Below are 12,098 nucleotides of genomic sequence, written 5' to 3' on the forward strand. Positions count from 1 at the left end.
TAAGGGAACGATGGACATCAGTATGGGAAAGAAGTACAGTAGAAGAAGAATGGGTAGCTCTGAGGGATGAAGTAGTGAAGGCAGCAGAGGATCAAGTAGGTAACAAGATGAGGGCTAGTAGAAATCCTTGGGTAACAGAAGAAACATTGAATTTAATTGATGAAAGAAGGAAACATAAAAACGTAGCAAATGAAGCAGGCAAAAAGGAATACAAACGTCTCAAAAACGAGATCGACAGGAAGTGCAAAATGGCTAAGCAGGCACGGCTAGAGAACAAATGTAAGGATGTAGAAGCTTATTTCACGAGGGGTAAGATAGATACTGCCTACAGGAAAATTAGAGACCTTTGGAGAAAAGAGAACCACTTGTATGAATATCAAGACTTAGATAGAAACCCAGTCTTAACCAAAGAAGGGAAAGCAGAAAGGTGGAAGGAGTATGTAGAGGGTCTATACCAGGGCGATGTACTTGAGGATAATATTATAGAAATGGAAGAGTATGTGGATGGAGATGAAATGGGAGATACGATACTGCGTGAAGAGTTTGACAGAACACTGAAAGACCTGAGCCGAAACAAGGCCCCGCAGTAGACAACATTCCATTAGAACTACTGCCGGCCTTGGGAGAGGCAGTCCTGACCAAAATCTACCATCTGGTGAGCACGACGTATGCGACAGGAGAAATACTCTCAGACTTCAAGAGGAATATAGTAATTCCAGTCCCAAAGAAAGCAGGTGTTGACAGATGTGAAAATTACTGAACTATCAGTTTAATAAGTCACAGCTGCAAAATACTTACGCGAATTCTTTACAGACGAATGGAAAAACTAGTAGAAGCCGACCTCGGGGAAGATCAGTTTGGATTCCGTAGAAATGTTGGAACACTAAAGGCAGTACTGACCTTACGACTTATCTTAGAAGAAAGATTAAGGAAAGGCAAACCTACGTTTCTAGCATTTGTAGATTTAGAGAAAGCTTTCGAAGATGTTGACTGGAATACTCTCTTTCAAATTCTAAAGGTGGCAGGGGTAAAATACAGGGAGCGAAAGGCTATTTACAATTTCTACAGAAACCAGATGGCAGTTATAAGAGTCGAGGGGCATGAAAGGGTTGCAATGGTTTGGAAGGGAGTGAGACAGTGTTGTAGCCTCTCCCCAATGCTATTCAATCTGTATATTGAGCAAGCAGTAAAGGAAAAAAAAGGAAAATTCTGGGTAGGTATTAAAATCCATGGAGAAGAAATAAGAACTTTGAGGTGCGCCGATGACATTGTAATTCTGTCAGAGACAGCAAAGGACTTGGAAGAGCAGTTCAACGGAATGGACAGTGTCTTGAAAGGAGGGTATAAGATGAACATAAACGAAAGCAAAACAAGGATAATGGAATGTAGTCGAATTAAGTCAGGTGATGCTGAGGGAATTAGATTAGGAAATGAAACACTTGAAGTAGTAAAGGAGTTTTGCTATTTGGGGAGCAAAATAACTGATGATGGTCGAAGTATAGAAGATATTAAATGTAGACTGGTAATGGCAAGGAAAGCGTTTCTGAAGAAGAGAAATTTGTTAACATCGAGTATAGATTTAAGTGTTAGGAAGTCGTTTCTGAAAGTATTTGTATGGAGTGTAGCCATTAATGGAAGTGAAACATGGATGATAAATAGTTTGGACAGGAAGAGAATAGAAGCTTTCGAAATGTGGTGCTACAGAAGAATGCTGAAGATTAGATGGGTAGATCACATAGCGAATGAGGAGGAATTGAATAGAATTGGGGAGAAAAGGAGTTTGTGCCACAAATTGACAAGAAGAAGGGACCGGTTGGTAGGACATGTTCTGAGGCATCAAGGGATCACAAATTTAGCATTGGAGGGCAGGTTGGAGGGTACAATTCGTAGAGGGAGGTCAAGAGATGAATACACTAAGCAGATTCAGAAGGATGTAGGTTGCAGTAGGTACTGGGAGAGGAAGAAACTTGCACAGGATAGGGTAGCATGGAGAGCTGAATCAAACCAGTCTCACGACTGAAGAGCACAACACAACAACAACAACAACAACCCCTTGTGGGCTGGCACCATGATTACTGGTCGAGACAGAGAATTTACTGTCTCAGCTCAACTTCTGCATCTTAAATACTGGGGCCCCACGTGTTTCAGAGGGGCTCATTTTACTTTCTGGGCCGTTGATTTATCACTTTTTAGCCCAGGACTTTCCTCATATGTCCACTGGACAGCCCAGGACGCTTTTTTGTGGCAGAGAACACTTCTGTGTCTTCCTGTCACTCCACCAGCGTCGTTCCCCTGACGCCTACCCACACGGGCATTAAAGAAAGCAGTCTTGGCAGCTTTCGCCTCTGCCATCACCACTGACTATTACCTCACAGTAGCACTGAAGTGGATATAGGGCGAGTAACCTCAACGATAGTTTCTGCTGCGGAAAAAGCGATCCCCTTTTTCTCAGGGTGCCGCAGCGGAAGACAGTGCCTTGATAATCGCCGGAAATAGAAGAGGCCATAAAGAGCATACGGGGGCTTGTACAGTAACAAAACGGGCACCTATCGCTCAAGCATTTAATAGCTTTTAAACATCTTTGGGCCTGCATTTACCAGCTCATAAAAATATGGAAACAGTAGTGTTGGGAGAAATACATCTCCATCATTGTGTCACATAAGTGGACGAAGACCAGATGTGTCTTTGGGCACCAGACCCCAACAAGTGTTCCTGGCATATTCATCAATGGAGCGTTTCTACCAATGCAAACGCTATTGCTGAGCACTTTGCTAAGCCATATGCTCGGTCATCTGTATCAGAGAATTACCCCCTCCACCTTTCGTACCTTCAAGCAGTGGATTGAAGGGAAAAACCTCTCGTTCACTACCATGTCCTAGTGAACCATACAATTAACCATATACTGAGTGGGAGCTCTTCCAAGCCCTTGGATATTGCCCCGACACAGCCTTTGGGCCAGACTGCACACACGCACAGATAATTAAACAACTCTCTTCGGCCTACCAGTGACATCTTCTCATCATAATCAGCCGCATCTGGAGCGATGGCGTATTCTCGTCGCAATAGCGGAAGAGCATCATAGTTGGAGTTTTCAAACCCACGAAACACCCACTTGATGTGAACAGTTATTGGCCCATCAGCTGTTCTTTGTAATCTGCTAAAACGTATAGTGAGCTGACAGTGTTGTTGGCCCCTTGAGTCATAGGGCATACTGGCTCGATGCCAGGGTGGTTTCCACCAGAGTCGCTCTCCCGCCAATGACCTAGTCTCGCTCGAGTTTGCCATCTGAAGAGCCTTTTCCAGACGACTACACATGGTATCTGTCTGTTTTTATTTAAGAAATAGATGTAACACGGCCTGGCGGCACAACATGTTTGCCACTTTAAAAGAGGGGGGTAAGGGGGAGGGAAATCCCAAACTTCCTGTCGCTTCGCACTTTCCCCCATATCAAAGAGGATGGGTACACAGGGCTCAGTAATCAGTGTCTATTTTTAGTAGCCATTAACTGCCTTGCACCGACTCTGCGGTCGTCTGTCTTACTTGCTGTATAGGCTCCTCAAGGACTGTTTGCGCTCAGCAGCGCCTACAGGGAATCAAATACAAGTCGCAGTCATAGGCTCTAACTCAAGGCCAGCAGTTTTCAGCCTCAAAATCCCACGGTTTCCAGTTTTCAGTCGCGAAGTTGTGCATCATGCGCTTCTGTCAGTGGCGTGCCGTTCATCCGGAACCTGAATCTTTTCTTTGATGACACCCCACTAGCTGTGTTGGAGACATACCGTTTTTTAGGACTGGTGTTTTATGCCCAATGACTTGGATTCATTATCTTCGTCAGCTTAAGCGGAAGTGTTGGCAGCAGGTTAATACCCTCCGCAGACTGAACTACACCAACTGAGATCCAGATCTCTCTACACCGTTGCGGCTCTACAATGCCCTTGTTCAGTCCAACTTTGAATATGGTAGAGTAGTTTACGGTTCTTTGGTGCCCTCAGCGTTGCAGCTACTAGACCCAGTGCACCACTATGGAGTTAGACTAGCGTCGGAAGCTATTAGGTCGAGTTCAGCCTACTGGTAGTGGCTGGGGTCCCTTCATTGCTGATCAGTCGCTGACAATTGTTCGCCTATTATAATGAGTACATTCGTAGCTCTGTTGAGAATCTAAATTACCATCTCCTTTTTCCAATCACTGCGGTTAATCTCCCGCAAAGGCGGTCCAGGTCAGGGAGTACGATCACTGTTCACATCTGATCCCTTCTGTCTGAATTAGAACCCCTTCCCTAACCACGCCATCTCTGGGTAAATTCATCAACATGTCCGTGTTGTATACCAAAACCGCAGCTTTGGCAGGATCTTTTGCATGTCCCTAAAGACCCGGTTCCTCCTAAGGCTCTCCTCTGTCACTTTATCTTGACTCTTGACGTGTCCCAGGCCTCACAAGTAGTCTACATAGAGAGCTTACGGTTGGTGTTCGGTTGGTGTTCATATTAGCTTGGCCTACCCTCACGCAAGACTTATTGAACAGCGCACCTTGTCAGGATGGCTGCAATATTTTCACTGCAGAGCTGCCAGCCACATTCCATGCTCTTGAGCATGTCCGTTCCTGCTCTGAGGAGCACTTACTTGTCTGTAGTGACTCCTTGAGCAGCTTGACTAGTGCTACCCTTGGCATCCTTCTGTAGCGACCATCCAGTTGTTCAAAGGTATTTGTCTCGATCCTGGGATACGTCGGAGTCTCAGGAAATGAGCTCGCTAACAGGCTGCCCAAACAGGCTACTCTGAAACCTCTTATGGATATCGCCTTCTCTGAGACTTTACTCTACCCGGTATTACACAGCAAGGTTCCTTGCATTTGGGACACAGTATAGCATAATCTAAGTTTGTTCAATAAATTGCGTGCCATAAAGGCGACTACTGATGCGTGGAAGACCTCCATGCTGGCCTCTTGTAGGGAATCTGTGGTCCTCTGGCAGTTGTGCATCAGCCATACCAGGGAGATCCATAGTTACCTCCTCCACCATGAAGACCCACAGAAAAGTCGGTTAGGCGGCCAGTTGATGGCAGCCCATATTCTGATACACTGTCCTACTTTGGTTGCCCTGCGACCTAATCTTCAGTTATTGGACGCGTTAATGTTAGTTTTACCGCCTCTTCAGTTGAGTTTATCATACGTTTTGTTCGTGATGGGGGTTTTATTTTTCAGGAAAGGTGCTTTTTCAGTCTGTGTTCTCTACCCTAGTGCTTTGCGTTTGGAGACTTCAATGTGGTGCAAAGTGGCTGACATGTACTTTTTTATTCTTGCAATCAGCCAGCCACGGCCGTCTGTTTTTTTAACCTTTATACCTGTTTCTTGTGTCTCTCTGTGGTTTTCTTGCCTTATTTTGCCCACCGCAGTGTTTGTTCTCTTTTGTATTTCTTATGGTAATCCTTTTCTCCAGATTTTGGGCAGTAAGTCTAGTTGGTTTTATTATATCCCTTGTGTAATCGTTTAATGAGAACAAGTTACCAATGTCCAAGAAGTTTGTTGCCCCCGTGATATCATCCAACCATTACGGGGAACTGTTTGCTATCCTGAGGACAGTAGAGCAGATTAGATGGTGACGTAGCAAAAAATTTATTATCTGCTTCTCAAAGTGACTGTGGCTGTGACACAGATGTACTCAGCAGACAGAGTGGCGCAACAGTTGCAGGACGCTCTCTTCCTCTTGAAAAGGCAAAACAATGAAATCATTCTTTTGGTGGGCTGTAGGGCACGTAGGTATTCAGGGAAACAAACTCGCTGATGCAGCTGGCAAGAACTCTTGCTCCTATCCCCCTCGTGCTTGCTGTTCAGTCCCTTCACTTCATTTGACGAGGAAGACATGTGTTGGTGGGAGACTCAGTGGCTGGAAGTGAGGAATAATGAACTATGTTCCATAAGGACATCAGTGCGAAAATGGATAAACGCCTTCCACTCCCGACGCAGAGAATAAGTAATCCTTATTGAGCCTGGAGGAGCCCCTAGTTCGTCAGAGATGCGGGCCTCAGCTCTCGGTACGACATATGTTAACTGAGTGTATCTTACATGACGTCCTGGGAGTTGAAATGGGTCTCCCACAGGATCATCCCTCTATTTTAACTGATAATAAAGCTGGTTTCGTTCGTGCTTTCAGATTTAGTGTAGTGTTCAGAATTCTGCGCAAAATATTGGATGTGAGATCTTAATGTGTCACAGATTGACTGAGTCACGCATTGTTTCTAAGTCGTCCTCTAGGCACTGTTTTCTAACCTTTTATAACTGCCTCTTCTCAGGTATTTTATCCTTAACTTTATTTAGTTATTCTACTGAGTCTCATCGGAATATTTTTACAGGCTTCCTTGAATCTCATCTTCTTGGGGGTGCTTTACAGTTGTTATGGTGGTATGAAATTTAGTTTTCCAATGTATTCATCTTTTTCCATAGTTTTTAACAATCTTCTTTTGTATATCAGTAATGGCAGAATACTGATGGCCTTGCTGTTTAGCGCCCTCCGCCACAATTCGTCATCATCATTGTCATAATCATCTTGGGCCGACCGTGGTGGTCTCGCGGTTCTAGGCGCGCAGTCCGGAACCGCGCGACTGCTACGGTCGCAGGTTCGAATCCTGCATCGGGCATAGATGTGTGTGATGTCCTTAGGTTAGTTAGGTTTAAGTAGTTCTAAGTTCTAGGGGACTGATGACCAAAGATGTTAAGTCCCATAGTGCTCAGAGCCTTTTGAACCATCATCATCTTGGCATACAACTAATAATGACACATAATGAGAACCGTGATATAATCGATCAGTACTCAAAGTAACACTGTGAATACGGATTGAAGTGGGCATTATTGAGACCTACAGAATGTAGTATGGTGGAATGGAGTGAAGTTGATTCCAAACGGGACACACAGCGAATGTCATTAATTCTTATACTTTTGTGTCGTTATTTTCTGTTAATTATAGGCACATAGATAAATGAGGAGAGAAAATCAAACGAAATGCAATTACTCAGTGACGAAACACCGGAAACAACGGATTTCGTACACTAAAGTACTTGAAAAATATCCATCGACCGCCTTTTACATCAGGTTCGCCCCGTGTAAACAACGTACGCACGAAGAGACAGAAGAGTGTATAACTTTTACTTGTATTATACTCATATTTCTACAAAAATTTCAAGAGCGAAAGCTACTATCCTCTTCAAAATTTTCTATATGGGTTTCGGTAGGCGATTTTGTCGATACCCATGCCGCTCCTTCTTGTCAAAACAGGCCGCAGGCGCCATGGATCGGACTTGGCCCCTTGACTTTTAAAATAAATCGGAAACGTCGGCGGCGCTAGCGGCAGGCGACTGGGCGATACGTCACTGTCGGAACACGAGCCGGGCGGCCGCGTCAGCAGGGGCCCTCCAGACTGGAACCTCCAGTGGCAAATTAAAATTCATGGGGCGCGGCCGGACACGGAAAGGGCGGAAGCGGGCGTCTCCCAAGATCGCCGTCTTCCACACGTCACCGACCTGCTCTCTCCACTGCTCGCCAGTGCTGCCTTTTCCTTGTTTTAACCTCTAAGTCACTGGCTGAGCACAGTTACTTTTGCTGTCTGCTGTCGCATACTGGTTCACATAACACCTATATTTAGTGTAAATGTCCGTTAATAGCCGCTGCTAGAATTGAGAATTACCTTAAAATAGTCCCACGTTGGAGTACCATAAGCTGCCGTTTAGAACAATATTTTATTTTATATGTCATGGCAAATGACTGTCTCTGGCAGCCTGGAACTTGGATCAACGATTCTTCCACCTCGTAAGATATGTAATAATCCCAAGAAAATGGCTTATCGTTACTTCTTCCCCGAACACTTGGCGTAACGAAACTGCACACAGCAACAAAATTAAAGGGTCACATCTTCTCATTCCGCAATTTTTTTCCCTTTAGGAAGCATGATTTTCAAGTTTGGCTCAACATTGTCTCGACCTTCCTCTGTACTGGCGCAAAAGCGTGTCGCTGTGTGACTTCAGTCTCCGGATCGGTGACCTTACAAACAGCCACGTATCGACACCCTTGCGAGAAGTTGCCACGCCTGCCATATTCACATGAGCTGTAAGGAGGGTGAGTTCATTGATTCATTAATTGATTTTAACAGGAGAGCTACAACAGCTTAGGTTTAACCCGCCACTGCCTGCACCGAAACTAGGTTTATTGTGCGGTATCGTTCCCTGTGTGTCTAGTAAAGCCAACCAGTGCCCTTAAATAGTGCAAGGAATCCCTCTACCAGATTTTTGTTAGTTGTCCCGTAGATTCTGTATCTTGTGCTCTCCAATGCCATGCATTCAAAGATTAGGTGTGATGCAGTTTCTTCATCCTCATCACAAATCCTACCTACATTCAGGGTTCTGTTCCATTATACCCATTGTGTGTAGGTGTTTTTTGAAGTTTCCGTGGCCAGTTATCAGTCCGGTCATGAGTTTTATCTCTTTCCTGTTGAATCCAAGGATTACAGAGCTTCTTTTAAAACATGGCTTGGGCATCATTACCTTACCATGTTTTTGTTTATGGACCTTGGTTCAGTATCCTACGTGCTGTTTCCTAAGCCAGTTCCATAGTTCTAATTTGATCCTTGCCTTTGTGATTGTCAAGACAGGTTCCGGTCTAATCAATGGAGTTGCTGCCCCCATCCTAGCCAATCTATCGGCTTCTTCATTGCCACAAATCCCTGAGTGGCCAGGGACCCACACGAGGTACACCCTATTGCTTCCCACCAGAGCCCTGTGGCACGCGGCAACAATCTTAGATCTTGTTGCAGGAGCTGCCAATGATTTCAGGGCCGCATGGGTGTCTGAGTAGATGTAGATGCTACAGTCATTGTAGCACCTACTCATATTCTCCTCCACACATGCCCTGATTGCAGTAATTTCGGCTTGGAATACAGAGGCCTGTTTCCCTAGAGAGATGCTGCTCTCCAGTCTAGGCCGAACCCCTACAACGCTGCCCCAATGCCTTGACCTGTTTTCGACCCATCGGTTAACCAAACGATGTCCCCCGTACAGTGTCAAACTGTTTTCTCCCACTGCTTCCTACTTCCAATTATTATTTTGTAAGGCTTGTTGAAGCAGTTCGGAGTTATTATATAGTTAGCGGGCATTTCCCCAGCCATACCTATATTTACCACACTCACTATGTTAGTGTGTGTTTCTGGATATCCGAATGAGACCGAGATATGGCCAGTTTTAAGTCCGTATGCCCCAGCTGCTGCCTCCATCTTAACCCAAAGGTGAAGTGGAGTCATATCCAGCATGGCTTCCATTCCAGCGGTTGGTGTGCGGCTAATTCCGCACGATATGGCTAAGTAGGCCAATCTCTGCAACTTAGCAAGCTCTTTAGCAGCAACCCGCTCTTCTACCTTCGTCCACCACACTACGGCTCCATGCGAAATCCTAGGTCTAACCATTGTGGTGTATATCCAGTGCATAACCCTGGGGCTTAGGCCTCCGTTTTTGCCACAAGCCCTCCTAGTAGTCACTAACGTGCTTTTTCCCTTGGAGCAGATACTCTTAATATGAGAGGTCTAAGTTAGCTTCTCATCCAAGGTTACCTGTAGATATTTCACTGTCCCCTTCACAGGTAGAGTTTCATCGAAGAGCTATTGATTCTAACTTGCATGCTGAATATGTCTCTTCGTAAATGCACATCAGTCTTCTTAGTATTAACTCTCAGATCCTGTTTAATGCACCATTTTTGCACAGTGTCCATCCCTCCTTGTGCCATATTCCTCATTGTGTCAGTGAATTTGCCAAGTATTAATATGACAAGGTCATCTGTGCATCCTCGGCAGAAGCATTGTCGGGAATTTAGTTCCTAAATGAGTTCGTTCACCACTAGAGTCCACAATAGAGGAGACAAAACCCTCCTTGTGGGCAGTCTCTAATGGTCTTAATTACCGAGGTTGAATTTTGTCATATTAGCACCAAACTAGGTGGAACGCAACCATGGACTTGCTATATGATAAGAAGGTTGTCACACCCAGTTTCATCAACGTTTCCTCACTTATTATGACGTCGCTGCGATGGAAGCCACAACTGCGCCACTGAGCATTCAAATCACACGGTTTCCTTCTGGACGACGGAGGATAGCATTTCAGACACACTGTCGCTAAAAATAGATGCGAGAAGCCCCCATTAAGTTGTATAAAAAGCGTCCATGAAACAATGCGATCCCTTCGCGCGATGATTCACACACGTTTCGCGGTCTAAAACGAGAGTTCACACTGCCATGAACAGCAGGTGGATGTTCCTGACAAATTTGGCCACTGCTTCCACCCCTTGGGCATTTCAGCCTCACTCTAGGGACATAGCGGGGTTGCAACCAGACTGCACGCGATTGCATCCCTTTGGAGTGTAGCGTCGCAGAAGATGTTATTGTACTGCATAGGGTGTAATCAGTAAGGCCCATTCAAAACTAATTTGAAAATAGTCTTAAGCACAAAACTGTTTTTATGCTTTTACATCAGTCTTTTTCACGCTCTCCTGTGGCGTGTGCACGGGAAGGTTCGACACAGAACATGAATAAAATGAAAATGTAAACATCTAAAACCACCACGTTCAGCAAAACCCTCGATGCCACCCATGCACTTCTGTTTATCATGTTAAAAATGAACCTGTCAGAAACAAATTCAACCTTGCAACTCCTTTAGCCTCTTTGCTGACTTGGTGCTGAAGATTCTGACGGGTACATGTTTAAGGTGCTCGGCAGGCATGAGTGGGTGGCACCGGGCGTGATGTTTAACTAGCTCTTGGACATTATGATGATGCGTGTGTGAATTTCGAACACTCCCATGATCACGCCACAGGTGGTCGCGAGAAAGGAGAGATGAAGAAGCACAAAAAATACTTCATAATGTCGGATCACGTCAAAAATCATCGAATGGTTTGGTTGCTTGAGGTTCTGTTATGTATGGCTCAACAAAACTTGCTAATCACCCTACACTGCAGAAGGATGAAAGCGCGTTCTGTGGGGCTGTTTCTCCGCAATGTCGTTGGAGTTTTATCAGGGAGGCGAGAGAGTCAGGAATCAGTCGAATGTGAGTGCACCTGTAGCAAGGTACAGCATTGGATCAGATGTAACCAGACGGCTGTTAAGACATCAATGTGTGTTGTGTCCACCCTTAACAATGGCTTGAATCCTAGTAGGAACAGTGTGACTGAGGTATCCGAATGTCTGTTAATAAACTGGTAATCCATTCCTTCTGAAGAGCCTAAACCAGCCAAAATAGTGGTGTTAGACGCTGGGATTTGGCTTAAATTGACGTCCTAAGTAGCTCCAAGATATTGCGAATGGATTCAGAACGCCGAGTCAGTCTACACCAACAACGTTATTTTCCACAAGCCATTGCCACACAGATGACGCTTTATGACAGGGTGTATAGTTATACTAATACAAACAGTCGACTCCCAGGCCCCACCCTCCCTTCATTTTAACTCTTCTTCACTCTTGTTTTGCTCTTTGTTGGCCTTTGTGGTCGTATTTTCCCTCTCTGTGTTCCTCTAACCATCCGTTTTGGGCTAGAGATTTTAGTGTGTTACAGAGTGGCTGCCTCATCCTCTTTTATTCTTGTCATCAGCCAGCTCAGGCCATCTGACATACCGCTCTTTCCCTTTTCGTGCACGTACTACCCTTTTGTGTTGCTTCTTTCGTGTTCTCCAGTTATTTTCACTCCACAGCTATTTTGAATTTGGGAAAAGGGACTTATGACCTCGTGGTCTCTTTCCCTACAAACTACCACCACCTCCACCACCACTACCACCATTAACACCACCAGAAACAGTCTAGTGGTTTCTCCGGTACATATAGTACTGAATTCCGCAAGAAGTGTTCATATCCTTACGGATTTAGCTCTGTGTTAATCCTAATAAGGGGGCTACACCCTAACCAACAAACGTCCCACTTCCCAACCTCATCGTAACATCACTTTCTTCCTACTTGCCTGCCGGCGTAGCCGAGCAGTTCTGGTGCTGAAGTCTGGAACCGCGCGACCGCTACGGCCGCAGGTTCGAATCCTGCCTCGGGCATGGATGTGTGTGATGTCTTTAGGTTAGTTAGGTTTCAGTAC

This window comes from Schistocerca gregaria, chromosome 1 (assembly GCF_023897955.1).
Source record: "Schistocerca gregaria isolate iqSchGreg1 chromosome 1, iqSchGreg1.2, whole genome shotgun sequence".
Taxonomy (NCBI): Eukaryota; Metazoa; Arthropoda; class Insecta; order Orthoptera; family Acrididae; genus Schistocerca; species Schistocerca gregaria.